The sequence below is a fragment of the Protopterus annectens genome, chromosome 6.part0 (assembly GCF_019279795.1).
Source record: "Protopterus annectens isolate FY-2018-M chromosome 6.part0, PAN1.0, whole genome shotgun sequence".
Taxonomy (NCBI): Eukaryota; Metazoa; Chordata; order Ceratodontiformes; family Protopteridae; genus Protopterus; species Protopterus annectens.
In genome coordinates this window covers 340,533,046-340,551,367 of record NC_056737.1, presented here as the reverse complement: position 1 = coordinate 340,551,367, position 18,322 = coordinate 340,533,046, and the positions used below count along the sequence as shown (strand labels likewise).

General features: G+C 44.7%; 1 protein-coding gene across 1 annotated transcript in view; it reads left to right on the top strand.

The window, feature by feature from the left end:
- Window positions 1-18,322, top strand: part of LOC122804309 (galactocerebrosidase-like) — a 503,531-nt gene that overhangs the window by 393,711 nt on the left and 91,498 nt on the right. The window lies entirely within an intron of this gene.

The following is an 18,322-nucleotide window of genomic DNA, read 5'->3' as shown; positions in this document are numbered from 1 at the left end:
CAATTTAATATCAGTCCCAGGTCAGAATGCAAGCAGTGTAGCTATTTGACTGCATGATGAACACTGCTACAATTGTTATATAAGCAGCATTGGTTTGAGTGTATGTTGCACAGTGTAGCCTAAGGCCAGTTATAAAAGTAGCACCAGCCATGCATTTTAATAGTAATGCATGGAACCATTTGAGTTTGCACTTTTAACAGGTCATAAGTTGCGTTTCACTGGTACTAAGTAGTGTTGAAATTATAGGTTCATAGGTGTTCACTCGGATAACGACCGCAAGGGCCTTTTTAAGCCATGCATCCCAAATCTCTGATGAGTTCTGATGCCCTTGATAAGGGTAACAATGGGCCTGGGAGATGAACCATTTACAGTTTACCTGTTTGCATCAGAGACATGGGTGTCAAACCAGGGATGAATATCCCATCCAATTATCCAAGTTGCACTTGAATTGGATTAGGGAGGAACTCTGCTTTACATGGATGGGGGACCCTGTTCCATAGACTGGGTACTCTTTGGGATATATACCTATCTGTCCAGCAGGTCCTCTTCAACTAGGCCCATTTGATTGTATTTTTCCTCCAGCCAGTTTCCATATCTTCGGTTCATGGGTTACTTTGAGATGGATACTCTCAGCAAGTTTTTTTGGGGGAGACCCCATAGAAGCACATAGAGAACATGTAAATGCCAAACATGAATTTGCTGGAGATCAGGACTGAACCCTGTTCCTTGTGCATCAGAGGCAAATACCGTAACCATTGTGCTAACCAGTCTCAGAAATTGGCTTTTTTAGGCACTTCAGCAAGGTAGAGATCCTAAATACATTGTTTCTTATGCTGTCAAGTATTTGCAGAGTATGATACCCTTTGGTGAGTCTGTAAGCTAAGTGTATTTAATGATGGCACTGCATCAAAGCTGCAGAAATGTACACTTGTACACAGTAAGTGAACCAGTAATTGGAAAATTGGAATGTTTCTGGTACCAAAGGCTGCAAGTTTGTATTTCACTCGATGCCCTTCTATATTAAAATTACCCCATTGATTTGCTGTGCAGTGTTGTGATATGGAATGATGAAGTACAGATGGTAAGAATCGTTTATATGTCTGCAGCAATAGTTCCACACTGTGGAGCAGAGCTGTAGAGCAAAAGCACAGAATGACAAATTGTGCATCCAGACCAGGTTTATAACATGGTCATCTTCTTTCAATAGTACTGTTTTTTGCTGGTGTTACTTCATCCTTTGTCAGAAAGGAAACACATTTATCTCAGTTTTAGTTATGAGTATTTCCAGAGAACGTCTCCACCACTTTCATTGATACCTTTCTGAAGAAATAAAACTGCAGACCATTTCATCCATGCTAGAACTTTCTGATTGTAGGCCAAGGATCTCCTGGCTTACTGGAAGCTTGGTTCTGGATTCTTAGACATTTGACAGTAGGCTTTTTTTTTTTTTAATTTTATTTATTTTTTGTTGACTGGGTTAACTGTACTGGACAAAGCCTGTTTTTAAATGGGACCCGCGAGACCTGCAGTATCTACATATCATACAGTTATGACTTGTACTCATGCAAGTACAAAGCGTGTAGTACAGCTGTGAGAGCAAAAGTAAATCACAGGAGTACAAGGAGCAATTACAATAATTTAAATATAGCATCTAACAGATGAAGTGCAAATAATACCAGAAAAGTCACATACTTAATATAGAAGGTGAAAGGTAAGTAACAAATTTGCGATGGTTACAGTCAGAGAGCTATATTTGCAAGAAGAAATTGATGTTGTAATATGGGTGATTATCAGATGTAGCTAGGAGAAGAGGACAGTGTGATAAGGTAAAGGATATGGTGCGCTAGGCATACTGGGAAAGAGACTAAGCATTGGGTGAGAAAGATGAGAAAATGCAAATGTCCTTAGTTATCACTATTTCAGTATTCATAACGTGGGATCTCCTGCCAAGGATAGCCCAATGTCTGGCCAGCATACCAAAGCCTTTATACCTTCCTAGCATTGTGCTTCTGACATATGCTCCACGCACAGGCATAGGGTATAAAGCTGACATACATGCAGTCCATACTCTGGACTTCTTTGCCACCAATCTGAACTCCACAGTTGAAAGTCTGATCACCCTTTCCTGACCTGGTTTTTACCAAGCCATTTACAGGTAAGTGCCCTGTTGGAGTTCCTTCATTTTCTCCCTTAGGGTTCATGTCATCCAGGAAAGGAAAATGTCAGTGTGGGAAACAGATTCCCCATAAAAACCATCTTGAGAAGTTTGTTCTGCCTTAGTGTTTCCCGCAGTCATACCCAGTGTGCCATTTATCAGTTTTTTGTTCCCAAAATGCTTCACAGCAATCTATAATCTTTATCCATTTATCTTGAAAACCAACATTCTGAACTTTTAGTTCAGGGTGCCATGGCCGAATCGGCCCACCTCAAGGGAAGACTTCTCTTAAAAAGAAGACAAAGAAGTCCTCCATCTGACTATGCTGTTGTCCGGCCTCCACCAGATTTCTCTTGAGGTGAGGAAAGTTCCCGAAGACCGTCTGGTGCAGACACTTGTTTCCTTTGCCTCGACCCTGTTGAAGGTAGGTATGGAACCGGCTTCTTGCACTTTCTCTGAGGCAATCCAAATGTCTTCTGTGGATGTTGAAGAGGAGCCATGGCTGATCTTTTCTGAAGGGTGTAGAGGAAAGAGGTCCTTGGTTTCCTTACAGAGCCTAGGTGAGGGTTAGAGCCTCCTAAGTTTGTCAAAGCTGATGTTCCACTTAAGAAGCAGAAAACTAAATGGACACCTCTCACTGCTAAGGATCCTCAGAGGGGATGGCAGGATTTTACCCAGGGCTTTTCAATGCCTTTATGGCCTTACGACCACCTCAGGGGTTATCTGCTCTGCTTCCCCTTGGTCCTCTACTTCAGCCAAAAGGACTAGGGAGTCTGATTCTTCAGATGAGGAGGTGGATTCAGGAGATGAATCATTGGCCTACTCCTCACAAATTACCACTGCTTTAGACTGTGGGTCTGAGCAAGAGGATTCCTTGAGTCCTGACTCTCCCTTTGAGGAATTGTCCTTTGGAGGAGACAGGTAGTTGATATGATGGAGCATTTTAAGTGGGCTTACTCACAAGTCTGTGATATTCAAAAACAGTGTTAAGAGCTGTTGCAGATGGTAAACCCTCTGCTTTTCCCCCTGTGTTGGATACATTTGCAGATGCTTCTTTGGAGCCTGATTCCCAACCTCTGGCCCCTAAGAAGACTGACCATTTTTACAAAGTGCCTGAGGCCTTTAAGTACCTCTACAGGTGTACTTCAGACCCTGCTATGTTCTCTTTCAGCTGACAAGCCATCCAAGCTTTTGCCCTCTTCCTGACAGTAGAGCTTTGGAGAAGCTGGGGAAAAAGTGTATACTTCTGCCAGTCTGGCCTTCAAGGCCGTTAACTGTCAAACTCATATGATCAGGTATGTTTTGGCCCTTTTGTCACCTTGGAGGAGTTTGTCCGACCTTCCTGGCTCTGAAGTTAAGACTGATGCCCTTTTCTTAAGTTCACTTTCTCAGGTTACCCATAATCCATCAAATGTAGTTATGATGCAGCTGATCCATCTTCTAGGGATGCTACTTCAGGCTCTGAGTTATGAGGAGGTACTCTTGGCTTCTCCTCCAGGCTTTACCTGATATTAAGGATAAGCTGTTAGATGCCCCTTTGGGCAATCACAATCTCTTTGGTACTGCTGCTGACTTGTTTGACTTCTCAGGATAAAGGTAACTTGATGTAGGATCTTAAATCTTTGTTTCTCTCATACCAAAATTTCAGACACACTGTCCTTCTAAGTCTACCTTTGTGCATAGGCAGCCTTCCAAGGGAAAGATGGTTTCTGAGCATATGTTCTTTTGATAAACCCACCCAGACTTCTAAAACTAAAAAGGACCCTTTTTCAGGACAAGTCTACCTTCATCTGACATACTTTCTCCCCCTTCCCACGGCCATGTTCCCCTGTCTCTCAGGCTTTCCCTGTCTCTCTCCCTGTTTGAGAACAGATTACTTCAAACTCCTGGATTCTGTCCATTATCCATAATAGTTATTTTATGGTATGGAAATCCCTACCCCCCTTACTCAGGTCTTCCTCAACCTCCTCCAGGCCGACTTCCTAATTTGTTTCAGGTTCTGCAAGATTTACTGGAGCAGGGCACAATTCAGTGCATTCCAGAATCTCAAAGGGGAAGAGGGTTTTACTTCAGAATGTTTTTGCTCCCTAGATGAGAGGGATGTTTGAGAACAGCTGTACACTTTTCCTTTCTAAATATGTTTCTAAAGATTCCTTCTGGATCCTTTCCCTCCAGACTCCGTTTCCCCATTGGCTTCCATAGGCTTTTCTGGTATCCCAAGACCTAAAGGACATCTTATCTTCATATTCCAATTCATCCTCTATTCAGGAAATTTTTGTTTGTTTTTTTTTTCCTCTCATTTTAAGTTTTCTGCATTGCCTTTTGGTCTCTCTATGGCCACAATGGTGTTCACCCCTGTCATGGCCTTTTGCAAGCTTTAGGGAATCCAGATATTCCCATATCTGGATGACCTGTTTCTTCAGTCTCTCTCTGTCCAGACTGTTGCAGTATCTGAACTTCACCCAAGCTCCTTCTGCAGTCTGAGATTCACTATAAATCTCAAGAAGTCAAGTCGAACTCCTCAAGACCACATTTCAGGGTTGCATAATATGAGCCATTCCAATGTTGGCTTTCCTTCCTTCTCCCAAGGTTCTTTCTCTGACAGCTTGCTTCCAGTCTCTGCTTCCCCTTTCTCTCATTTATTCAAGGGAATTTCTCAGGGTCCTGGAGTTCATGGCCTCAAACATTCCCATGCACCCCTTTTGCCAAGCTTCATATGAGGAAATCTAATGGTACGTAAGGATGGCTTAGCTCCAGCATTGCCATCCTCTGGAGTTACCAGTTCCTTAACTTCCTTGTCTCAGACTCGAGCTTCACTGATTGATTCAACATGTCTCCCTCAGTCCGAGATTGCGTTTTCAAACTCAGACGCTTCCTACCTGGGGTGGGGAGCCTCTTCCAACAATCTGAGGATTCAGGGTCTATTGCTCCTTCGTCAGAGGTCAGACCACATCAACAAAAAAGAAATGAGGGTGCTTATTCTTGCTCTTCAGGCCTTCCATTCTCATTGGTCTCCAGGCCCTTTGAAGGTCTTTTCAGACAATGCCACAGTCATGTGGTACATGTACAAATGGTGGCACAAGGTCTTATCTTCTTTACAGACTAGCCCTTCAGCTCTGGGATTTGGCAATTCTCCATCAGGTAACCTTTCAAGTGGTTTACATCTCCTCAGAATACAACTTTGGGCAGACTCCCTGAGCAGGCCCAGGACACAAGCTCATCACAGAGAGGTGTTTCTGGACAGTTCATCAGAAGGAAGGCAAGAAGATCCACTTGAGAAATACCCCACTAAACGAGCAACTTCCTCACTTCTGTTCCCAAGTCCTCTGACTTGGAAGGTGGACACAATGTCCTTTTCTTGAAAGGGAATATCCCTACATGCTTACCTTTCTCTCTCCTTCCCAGGGTCCTGGACAAGATCAGGCGGGAATCTCAAGAATCTTGCTGTCGACTCCCTTTTGATCCAGACAGCACTGGTTTCCACTTCTCTTACATGGCCAGGGACAATTGTCAACTTAACTCCCCAGATGGATCTTCTCACACAAGATAAGGGGTGTCTCATTCACCCTCACTTGTCCACTCTTCAGTTGACATTTGATAGGATTTTGATCCCATTTAGACACCACTTTTTTGAGGACGTGCTTAGGGTTCTGCAGAAGGCCAGGAAACCTGCTACCAGAAAATCCTGCATGGCTAAATGTAAAAGATTTTCTGTTTGGTGTCTTAAACATCACCAGGATCAGTGTATACAACTTTATATTTTAGCATCACCAGGGCCCCTTCTCAGTGGGAGCCTCTTTGGTCCTTTCTTACTTGTGTGAACTGCTCCATGCTGGCTTCGAAAATCCTTCTGTTAAAGCACATTTTTCTCTACTTGTCTGCCCTTAAGCCCACACTGGCCTCTTGTTTTGAGGTCAAGCAATTCCTTAAAGGTCTCCTTCATATCATGCCCCCAAGAAAACCTATTCTTCCCTCTTGTGACCTTAATTATGTCCTTCAAAAAATTACTCTGGCTTCTTTTTAGCCTGCTGCTACTGCTTTGCAACACTGCACCTGGAAGACTGTTTTGTTTTGTTGGGTGCCCTTACTTTAGCAAAGAGATTTTATGAACTTTAAGCTCTGGTGGTGATTCCTCCCTTTTTGATTTTTCATAGGGACAAGGTGTCTCTGTGTACTAATCTATCTTTTATACCCAGGATGGTCAATGATTTGCTCTTAATCAGTCTATCCAGCTCTGGTATTATTAGGATAAGATAAAGGCTATTCACAAGTCTGAGCAGCTTTTCATTTTAATACCAGGACATTGGGTTTGGGTGTTATGAGCAAGACAGCAAAACACTCACTCACTGCAGAAGTTAAATTTTGCTGCCCTGGAAAGAACTCTTAAATGGAACCAAAAAGGGGTGAAAAACCTGTGGTTTCATAACTCCCAGCAGCTGCAGCATAGACAGCAACAGGGCTGTTATTCACAGAGTAGAGGGTCCATACTGCCTTGCCTTCAGGCAGGGGCTTGGATATGCTCTCTAGAGCTTCAGAAAGCCTGTCTACACACAAAGATAAACAAAGCATCAAAAATAATTCTTCATTTCGAAGTCAGAGCCACTCCATTTCAATTTTGGGTCCTACCATTTGGTCTCACCACAGCCCCCCCATGTATTCACCAAATGTATGGCTCCTGTCACAACCCGTATGTGGCTTTTAGGGGTACAGGTCTTCCTGTACTTGGTTGATTCTTGGCAACTCCATCTGTGGATTAGCTTTGTTCTAGCAAGACCATACTTGCTCTGAATCTGCCTGCCTTTGGGAACCCCAATAAATGTAAATGAGTCCCAGCTGTAATCTTCACAAGATCTGAATTTTATAGGCTGCTGTCAGGACACTTGAAGCGAGTTTGTGACCCTACGACAGGATAGAATTTCCTCTAATTTTTAAGGTCTCGCTTCAACAGAATCAGCCATCAACAGCCCTACTCCTCAAAGTACTCTGACTACCTTGATGGTTCTCTATGCCAGGCTCAAAATGAGAATTTTGAAGTGGACAGTTTGGGTAAAATGGGACCAGGCCTTTCAGTCCATGTGCCACAGGTCTAGTTATTGCAGGTTGTCTGATGGAGCCTAATCTGGTGGATGAAGCCTCAGAATCTTTTGATAGGATCACATTTCATCAAATCGGTAAAGGTTGCAACTGTGACCACGGAAGCATCTACCCTTGGTTGGGGGCACTTGTCAGGCAAGATGGTACATAGTATGTGGACCATGGAGGAGGCCTTTCTGCACATAGATGTACTTGAGATAAGAGCAGTCTTCCTAGTGTTGCAGAATATTCCAGGATGTGCTCCCTCTGTGTGCAGTTGTTATACACTCAGACAGTATGGCAGTGGTATGATATGCAGACAAGCAAGGGAGAGTGTAATCTTATCCTGTTTGCAAAGAAGCAATGAGAGTATGGGAATGGGCAATAACATCACAGCTCTTTCTAATAGCAGTGCATTTACTCAAGTCTACCACTGTGGTTGTGGACAAACTGAGCAAACAGCATAAGTGCAACCCAATGAATGTTCAGCTGCAGGGTAGCATGCACTATATTCAAGAAGTGGGGGAGACCTTGCTGCAGTCTTTTGGCTTCAATATCAAACGCCCTTCAGCATAGTTTCCCAAGATGGAAAGACACCTAGAGAGATGTGTTCTCCCACAAATGGCCATCGGTGTCCTTTGTGCATATCCCCCTTCCCCTTTAACAGAATGACAGAGCTTGCAAGGCTCAACTCATTCTCATAACATCCTTCTAGCCCCACCAGACATATTCTCCTTGCTGTGGCCTAATCTGTTGAGGAAAGCCTTCTCCCACAGAGCTCTAGTCTGCTAAGTCACCTAGGAGGGAAAATGGAAAAATATTTCATTGTGGGCTTATGACAGAAACATTTCATCAGTCTCAGTACCATTAGAGGAGGTGTTTAATCTATTGTACAACAAAAAGGCAAGCTGCTACATTAAGGCACATCTAGCTTTCTGTTACAAAAGTTTTCCAACTCATTCCCTGCATGCACACTGATTGTGGAAGGCCTTGAGTTTGATGAGATCTCCTTTCGGACCAGCTGGTTCAACAAACCTTTTGATGGCGGGAAGAGTCTTGGAATTTTATCTTCACAATATCTATACATAATCCTCCACCAGGACCGGACATCCCTTGGGACAAAACATTCTGTTGTGCCTAAAGTAGCCAAGCAAAATCTAAACCTGTACATTCACTTGCCAGCATTCTTTCCCAAGTATTCTAACAAAAGAGAGTACTTTTGTTACATTGCCTTGATGTACAGCTATTTAAGGTTCTATTTGATTGCTCAGGTGGCTAAACTTGTTCAAATGATTACCAAAATTACACAGGCAAAATGGATTTCAGACTGCATTTCTGTTAGCAGGCAGCTTATTCCAACCAAAGTGCATTCTTAAAGGACTCTAGCTATATCTACAGCATTTCTGCGTAACCTTCCACTTCAGATAGCCGTGGCTTCACTGCATACCTTTGCTAAGCATTACAGCTTTGACTCTACTTCTAGGCATCTTTTGGGATGACCATTCTTAAAGGTTTGCTGGGGCATGCCACTCATGATGTCCCCACAAATTATTACATTAATAATGTCCTAAGCACACAATTAATCATGAGGGATTTGGGCACCCAGGTTGATAGCAACCTGACTTTTGACCACCATGTTGCTTCTGTTGTACAGAAAGTCTTCTACATGACCCACGTCATAAGTAAGGGGTATCTCATCCAGGGACAAGGAGGTCATAACATCTATGTATTCTTCCCTTATAAGGCCCATTATTGAGTACAACGCCTCTTTCAGCATGTACTTCGCAAAGCACATGCAGCAGCTGGAGAGACCACAGAGGTTCCTCACCAGGAGTATCCAGGGCCTCAAACATCTACCATACACAGATAGGTTAAAAGCCCTATCCCTCTACTCACTTTCATACTCTGGCATACAAAGGCGATCATGGACCCCACCTTGATGGGACTGCTGCATATCCAAAAGTCAAGCTCCACTCAAGTAACCCACATGCTCGGCCTCAGCCTGGTCTGTGACATCAACAAGACTTTGCGGTACAGATTTGTGTCCCAGAGACTCCCTCACCTTGGGAATGGACTCCCTCTCCACATCAAGCAGAGTACCTCTATACCCCTTTTTAAGGGCAACCTGGATAACTGGATGGGAAACAGAAAATATACCCCTGGGATTCCACCTGTGTCCCTGCTGGACAAGGGGCATCGGGTGCTGATTTGTCTAAACGTGGGTAAACTCTTGGCTAGGCTTATAAGGGCCTTAAGGCCAATAGCCTAGTAACCTCCTATGAACATATGTTAGCTGGGGACTCTGTCCCGATGTTCCAGTGTGTGGATAGGACCTGAAAAATATGTAAGTTATGTACTTACCTGAATGTTAGATTTCTCTGGTCTTTGTCCAAACACTGGAACAACCCTCCCACCTTTCTCCACCAAATTGTCATACTCAGAGGGGTCTGTAGCTTGTCTTATTTTTAAACTCCTTTCTCTTTGCTTCTTTATATATGTAGTTATTAGGAGTAAATATTGGCATTCTCTAAAAGATTCAACAGCAGCAGGAGGTTATGATTAGGGAGGAGCTTGAGCTTGTGAGGAGTTTGTTGCAATCACTAGAGGGTGTCAAAGGCAGCAGTCCTGATGTTCCAGTGTTCAAGCAGAAACCAGAGAAATATAACATTCTGGTAAGCACATACCTCACATTTTCTTGAAAAACGTTAGTTATTGTAATAGTTGAGAATGCACAACTTAAATATCTGAGAAAAGGAACGGAGGCTGCCCCCCGGCTATCCCTTTTAAGGCTTCTGTTGATGAGGATGTTAGGAAAGTAGGCAGTGTGAACTAGATGTCACTTTAAAGAATGCTGGAAAAAGATTGTCCTTTAACAGGTGACCTTTTAACCTGATTTGCTGCAAGACTCGTTTGATATCAAGCACAATGACAGGCTTAAAAGTAAATGGTTGAGATGATATTGAGACAGTGTTGTGTGATAGTTGCTTGGGGTTCACTTTAATGGTGTATTTGTCAGTGTTAGATTTTAAATAGTCATGAAGGGCTTTGGCAGTAGACTGGCCATTGGGATGTTGTAATGAATTCTCATGTGAAATGATACTTTTCTGAGTGTTTTAAATTTATTCCAGAAACAGAGTGATTTATTTATGGTATTTTGCTGAAGGTTAAAGTAGTGATTTTTGTTGTTCTAGCTTAATTTGTTGTCACAGGTATTGTGAAGTAGTTAGATTAGTAGGTCACAAAAGTTGCAAGTTCTGTAAACTGCCAAGATACTATTGTAATGGAACTGAATATTCAATTAAACGGAACCATTGTAGTTGAAAGTATTAGGATTTTGGTCTTTTGACTAGCTCCTCAATCTCGGATTTTTGATACTGAAGAATGGACGTAGTCTGGCTCGCTGTTTGATTATTTTATTTTACATTTGTTTACCGGGAAAGTCCGACTGGGATAAGACCCAATGTTAAGTTGTCAATCTCGCCTTCATTCTTGCTTGATGGGTTCGGAGCCGATCCCTCGGCTCCGACTCGGCACTTGCTAAGCTCGAGAGTCACTTTTACCAGCTCGAGGCAGCCCCATATCCCATGATGCAAGGCGGTAAGTACCCAGATCTCGTTTGCCGCTTCGCTTATGAGGTCCTCCTTTTACCAGCTCCTGGTAAGTGATTCTCTTTATTAATATTAAAGCCCCTTTTTGTTAAAAAAACACTTTATTGTTAGTTATAACCTTATTATCTAGATTTCCTGACAGAAAATCCCTGTCTTTCTTAACTTTTTTTTAGTCAAATTTTACCCATCCCATCCCCCCCCCTGTTAGGGTGTGTGTGTGTTTATTTTAGGAATACCTTTTGGTATTTTCTTTAAATTAAATTTTTTGACTGGTGTGTGTGTGTGTTTTAAGCACCATGTCAAAGGAGAGGGTCTCAGGTTTTAAGAAGTGTGACTCGTGCTGTCAGAAGATGTCTCTGACAGACGGTCACACTTCTTGCTTGTATTGCCTGGGGCCTCTTCACCTGCAGGACTCCTGTGCTATTTGTCATTCCTTCAGCCAGAGAGTCCTGCAGGAAAGACGTAACAAACTGATCCTTAGGGGCCTTCTTAAGCCGGAGGGCTCTCCGGCTAAGTCGGCTCCATCGAAATCAGTAAAATCTTCCAAGGCCCAGGCTTCTGTGTCTAAGCCTGCGGCCTCGGCTCCGACTCGTTCCGAGTCTACATCGGCTCCGGCTGGAGCCGATTCTGGCTTAACAAAGCCTTCGGCACCGATGGCTATCGGTGCCGAATCTGTATTGACCACTTTGATGTCGGCTCCGATCGGTTCCGACACCCATGTGGCACAGGCATCGGTGTCGGCTCCGATCGGCTCCGACACCGTTACTTTGGTGGCTGTATCGGCTCCGGCTGGAGCCGATACATCGAGGCTTCCTGTCGGCTCCGGAAGTCGGCTCCGACAGGATCTATAGTATCGGCTCCGATGGCTCATTCCAGGAAGAGGTCGAGGTCTCCTTCCTTGGAGCCGATACTTTCGGCTCCGGCTTCTCCTCTTCTTTCGGAACGGAGCCATCGGAGCCGATCTTCAAGGTCATCCAGACTGTCAGATCATGACCTAGAGAGTGGTCAGCAGATTACTTAAGTCACAGGTACTGGCCCAAATGTTACATAGTCCGTCTCAACAGACGACTGTTGGTCCACACCCCATTACAGTTCCTCCTTCAACTCTACCCCAGAGCTTGAGTTGGAGTCTTCGGGAATGGTTACTGCTACGGCTGGAGGACGGATACCCCTTCTGTTCCTTCAGCCTCTACTCTTATCTCCTCTTCGAGACCTTCCTTAGAGGGATTCGGTGGTCAGGCTTCCATGGTCTCCTCCGAGGGGGTGAGTGGCATCGGACCCTTGTCCGAACCGCTCTTCCCCTTGGAGCCTCGGCTGGTGAGCTCGGCCCGACATCTGCCTCGGAGACTTCCCTTTCGGTGGTCCCTGGAGTTCCCAGCTCTTGAGCGGGTTCTCTCGGACCTGCCTGGGAGGGAGCATTCGAGGTGATGAAGAGTGTACTGGCCACTGGTATCAGTCAGCAGTCTGTTCCCGTAGCTCCTCCCTCTATAGTACCTGTTGACATCTCTGCCACTTCTCTTGCTACAGGACCCAGAGATCCTCCGCCTCAGGTTTCCCCATTGGGAATTTCCCCTCTTCCGAGGATTCTCCTGATGTTTCGGGAGATCCTCCTAGGAAGAGGACTTGTAAGAGGAAGCATGTAGACTCCCGAGTCTGTCACTGGATACTGACTTTGATGATTCAGAGGGATCCCTAGATCCTCCTCTGAGGATGTCTCCTTCTCAGACATCCTAGAACTCCTGAAACAGAGGGAAACTGGCCCACCAACAATCCCTCTGAGGATGAGTCAGTATACCTAGAGGCGTTTGGATCTCGGCCCTCCACCTCCTGGGTGTCTCCGCCTTCGACCCCTTATGCAGGTTATTGCAGGCGTGGGCAGCTCCTGACTCTGTAGAGCCAGTCCCTAGGAGGCCTTCAAAATTTATCACTGCCCGTGTGACAAGCAATTCCTCACTAAGGGTGTCCCGCTGATGCCATGGTGGTGGCTGCGGCCACCAAAAGGAACTTGCAGATCCTTCCGTGCCCGTCCATCCTCCTAATAAGGACTCTAGGACCATGGATAGAATGCAGTGGCGGATGTTTTCCTCAGCGACCTTTGCTATCGTTCGCTGAATTACCTATGTCACTTCACCAGACTCCAGAGGGATATCCTTAAGGAGCTGGGTGAAGTAGTTCAGGATCCTACAGCTGCAGGGGCTCAAGAAAAATTGCGCAGCTAGGAACCCTCAATTCCATTGCAAACTCCTCCATGCGGCTAATATCTTATGCTGCGGATGGAGCGAGTAGAGCCGCAGGTACAGGTGTGGCTCTTAGTCGCCAAGCCTGGATGCGGCTATGTGATTTTGCGGATCCCTTTAAGGCGTCCTTCACAAATTCTCCCTTTGATGGGTCAGCTTTGTTTGGCCCTCAGGTGAAGGAAACCTTGACCAGGTGCGAACAGGACGGCAAGACTCTTTCTGCTGTTGGAGTCCGTTTTCCACCCCTTCTAGACCTTATCCCAAAGGACAGAAAGGTGGGAAAATGTGGTTCCGTAAGTCCCAAGGAGTCACGCCCGGATTCACGTGGTCAGTTTACCCTAGAGGCAGAGGGGTAACAACAACAGACGCGCTCTAGAGGCAGAGGGGTCGAAAAACCAGGGAAGCAGAGAGCCTCTCTCTGACAAGCCCTTTCAGCATCCCTGAGGTGTTGCCCGGCTGTCCCTCCTTGGAGGCAGTCGGGAAGATTATCACTGTACCCAGAAGCCTGGCATTCCCTCACTCAAGACAGATGGGTACAGTCGATCATATCCAAGGGTTACATAATTCCTTTCGAGGAAAGTCCCTTCCCTCAAGTTCCCTTCCAGGCGTACCACCCGGTCTAAGGGAGGTTGCAGAGTTAGAAGTCTCAAAACTACTGCAAAAGAGCCATTCAGCCAGTGACAATAGACCATTCAGAGCCGGAATCTACTCAAGGTTCTTTTGGTCCCCAAAAGACGGGAGACTGGAGACCAATATTGGATCTCAGCAGACTCAACAAGTCTGTCAGGAAGACAAGATTCGAATGGTCACTCTTCAATCAATTCTGCCCTTCTTACAGAAGGACAACTGGATGTGCTCAATAGATCTTCAGGATGCGTACTATCACATCAAAATTCATAGACGCTCCAGGAGATTTCTCCGCTTTCGGCTGGGGTCCAGTCAATTCCAGTTCAGAGCCCTGCCTTTTGGTCTCACTACAGCCCCCAGAGTGTTCACCAAATGCATGGCAGTGGTCACGGCTCACCTGAGTCCTCAAGGATTCCAGGTGTTTCCGTATCTCGACGACTGGCTCCTGTCAGCCACCACCAGGCATCAGCTTATACAAGCCAGGGATTACACAATAGACCTTTGTTCTCATTTGGGCATCTCAATCAACTTCGAAAAGTCATCCTTATCACCCTGCCAGTCTATTACCTTCATAGGCGCAAACTTAAACACTGTTCGGATGTCAGCTACCCTTACAGATCAAAGAGTTTCAGACATTCAGAGTCATGTCAGGATCATTCTGGCCAGCAAGAAAGTACAGGCCAGAATGGTTCTAAAGGTATTAGGTCTCATGGCTGCGGCCATCACTCTTCTTCCCCTGGCTCGATTCTACATGCGCCTTCTTCAGTGGATGCTGTTCACACAATGGTCATACCAGCAACTTCCAATGCGTCACCAGATTCTGGTGACACAGACATGCAAAGAGCATCTTGCTTGGTGGATCACATCACCTCAGGTTCACCAAGGCAGGTACTTTGTACCCCCATCCCCGATAGCCACTGTCACCACGGATGCCTCCCTGATCGGGTGGGGGTCATTATCAGGGCAGGATGGTTCATGGGACGTGGCAGCCGTTCGGTACCATCTGCACATAAATGTCCTGGAGATGAGAGCAGTGCTTTTAACGTTGCAAGCCCTCAACGACTTTCTTCCCGTAGGGACAATTGCAGTCCACACAGACAACATGTCTGTAGTTTGGTATATCAACAAACAGGGCGGAACCAAGTCCTACCCCTTGTGTCGAGAAGCGCTCAGACTTTGGCAATGGGCGATCTCCTCTCATCGGTTTCTGGTAGCAACGCATATCCCTGGGAAAACCAACATTGTAGCGGACAGATTGAGCAGAGCTATTCTCATGCCTCACGAGTGGTCTCTCAAGCAATCTATAGCGGAAGAGATTTTTCTGGAATGGGGTCGTCCATGTTGCGATCTTTTTGCTACTCCCCAAAACAGCAAATGCCCAGACTTCTTCAGCCTCTTCCCTCTATCAGGCCATCCCCCCAGGGACGCTCTGACCCAGGATTGGCCCCAGGGACTTCTTTATGCCTTCCCTCCATTTCCTCTGATCCCTCAGGTGATCCAGAAAGCTACCGTTTGAGAGCCAAATTGATTCTCATTGCCCTTACTGGCCTCGACAAGTTTGGTTCCCGTTCCTCCATCATCACCTTTTGGTGCAGCCGTGGCATCTGGACCCAGTGCCAGATCTTCTGATTCACCAATCGGGTCAGCTGCACCAGTCAATTCCTTCTCTCAACCTCACAGCATGGTTGCTCCACTTCCTTCCTTAGCCAGGCTTCCTTTGATCTCTAACCCAGTTAGAGACATCATAGTAGCTTCGCTAAAATCCTCTACTAGGAGGATTTATACAAGCAAATGGAAACGTTTCTCTTATTGGGCTAAGGCCCACAATATTGATCCTTTTACTGCACCTGTTCAGGCAGTCCTGGACTTCTTAGCAGAGATTTTTCATGCAGGCTCCTCTTCTTCCACAGTCAGAGTTCAATTGGCTGCTATTTCCAATTTTCATGTCGGGATAGCAGATCATAATATTATGTCCCATAGGCTCTGCAGGGCCTTCTTGAAAGGAATTTTCCTACTAAAGCCTCCAATCAGGAATCCTCCTCCTCAGTGGGATCTAAATTTAGTGCTGGCATCCTTGATTCTTCCCCCCTTCGAGCCAGCTGTTTCTTGTTCCCTGAAATATCTTTCTTGGAAAACTTTATTCCTAGTGGCTATTACATCTGCCAGGAGGGTGTCTGAACTTCATGCTCTTCGGTTCGACCCCTATTTGGTTTTCACAAAGACAGAGTATCTTTGAGAACTAATCCAACCTTTTTACCTAAGGTCGCTTCAAAGAACAATTTGAATCAATCCATTGATCTCCTGTATTTTTCCTAACTATTCAGATAGAGCTGAACAAAAGCTACATTGTCTTGATGTCCACCGTCAACTTAGATATTATTTGGACAGAACAAAAAATTTAGAAAATCTGATCAACTTTTTGTTTCCTATGCGGATAATAAAAAGGCCTTCCTGTTTCTAAAGTGACCTTGTCCAGATGGCTTTCTTGCCATCTCTGAAATTTATCGCTCAGGGGAAAACAGCTGTGCTCAAAACCTAAAGCACATTCAACTAGGAGCTTAGCTACTTCTACAGCTTTTCAAGCTAGACTTCCTTTGGACACTATTTGTGCAGCGGCCACTTGGGCTACCCTCACACTTTTGTTTCCCATTACAAATTGGACTTGGCCTCCAGGGACAGAGCCAGTTTTGGCTCTACAGTCCTCAAGAGTTTGTTCCATTGAGCCACCCAGGATAGAGGTGCTAGGGTCGCGGTCCCATCAAGCAAGAATGAAGGCGAGATTGACAACTTAACATTAAGAAGTTATGTACCTACCATAGCGTTCCATGTTAGTTGTCTTCTCGCCTTCTTTCTCGACCCTCCCTCCTTCCCCCTGGCCTGGACAGACCTTGTTATAAGAAACTGTTATGCTGAAGACCATTCAGACCTGGTCCTTCTTTCATCTGTAAGTTTTCTTTCTTCCTTTGGGAAGTATTTTATGCTTGGTGCTATTGCCCTTTGTCAGCAAACGAGATCTGGGTACTTACCGCCTTGCATCATGGGATATGGGGCTGCCTCGAGCTGGTAAAAGTGACTCTCGAGCTTAGCAAGTGCCGAGTCGGAGCCGAGGGATCGGCTCCGAACCCATCAAGCAAGAAAGAAGGCGAGAGAAGACAACTAACATGGAACGTTATGGTAGGTACATAACTTCTTATTTTCACCGGATGCCCGGGGAGAAAAGCCCCACATATAGAGATTATATAAAATGTATACAAGAAATTATACAAAAAATATACAAGACATACAGTACACCAGAAGTTACATTCTATGATATTATAGCTGACATTTGTATTATACAATCATCTAATATAATTCCTTATTGTAGTGTAGACATTGTAGTATAGACATTGTAGTTCCTCAAAGTAAGCTGAGTGAAGGGTTTTGTAGGGGGGTGGAAATTGGATAGAAAAGGTTGAGGTTAGAGATTATCTAGATGTGAGAGAGCATAGATTATGAGGTAGTTAAGGAAGAAGAAATGGTATAACCAGAAGTTATTAAATTTAGTTAGCCAGGAGTAGTACAGGAAAGAAGAGTAGGCCAGTTGAACATGCCCGGTTTATTTCTTAGACATGTCTTACAGTTAACCCACCCTGTTTTTATTTTCGAGGTTAGGACTTTGTTTTAGAACATCCAATTACTTGTACATAACTCCCACTTTTCTGTCAGACAGAAAAGTGAATTTGCTATTTTCTCTGTTTAGAGGATTTCACACCTGTGGAATTTTATATGGTCTAAGACCAGTCATTTTCACAGCAATAGGCTTACTGTGGGGAATGGTCCTAACTTTATCCACAAAGCAATAGTCATGTTGTCAAATTGTTTTTACAGTGTGAGTTGTAATCTGTAATGGAAGAGTTCTGCTTGGATCAAGGAATGGGAGAAATGTAAAATGCTGTGCTGAACTTTTGTTTGTTTTTTTTAAGAGGAAATTCTGGTCTCTAATCCCATTTTCTTGCTTAACCAGATACATTGCTTTTTGTTTGGTCTGCTAGTTTGACTGTTTTGAAGCTTTCTGCATCCTTTTGAAAAGGTGGCTTTTTTCAGAAATGTATATGACTACAGCTCTCACACCAAGCAGACACAGTAGCTAAGCAGTGACTTGAAGACTGAAGCAGAGAGATGCAGGGCTGTCTTACAGGGGCCGATTTCTTGTTCTGCAGGGTTTGTGCCCAGGTTATTGTTTACAAGGGTTCTGTATATACTACTAAATTTGAGTTTAATTTTATCTGAGCTGGAAGTATAGCTACCAGGGACTCTCTGTAATAAGTCCAAAGGCTAAAGTTATCTAGAGAAGGATTTAGAGGTTTTGTCCTACTGCTGCTGTGTAGAGGTCAGCTTTCTGACTGTAGTGCTAACAGTCTAGACTGAAGAAAGGTTGAGCATCATGGTGTCCTGGCTAACAAAGAGGTTCACTGTTCTGTGAAATATGGTGGTTGTAGTTGCTGCTGGCTGCCATACTGTTAATGCATCTCATTTTCAAAGCTGATTTGCCTGCTTGTGTAAGAATAAAAAGTTGTAAAAATGGCCGGGTCCATTGATGAAATGAGTATTTGAGATCATTGCAGTTTTGAAAGTAGTATTTT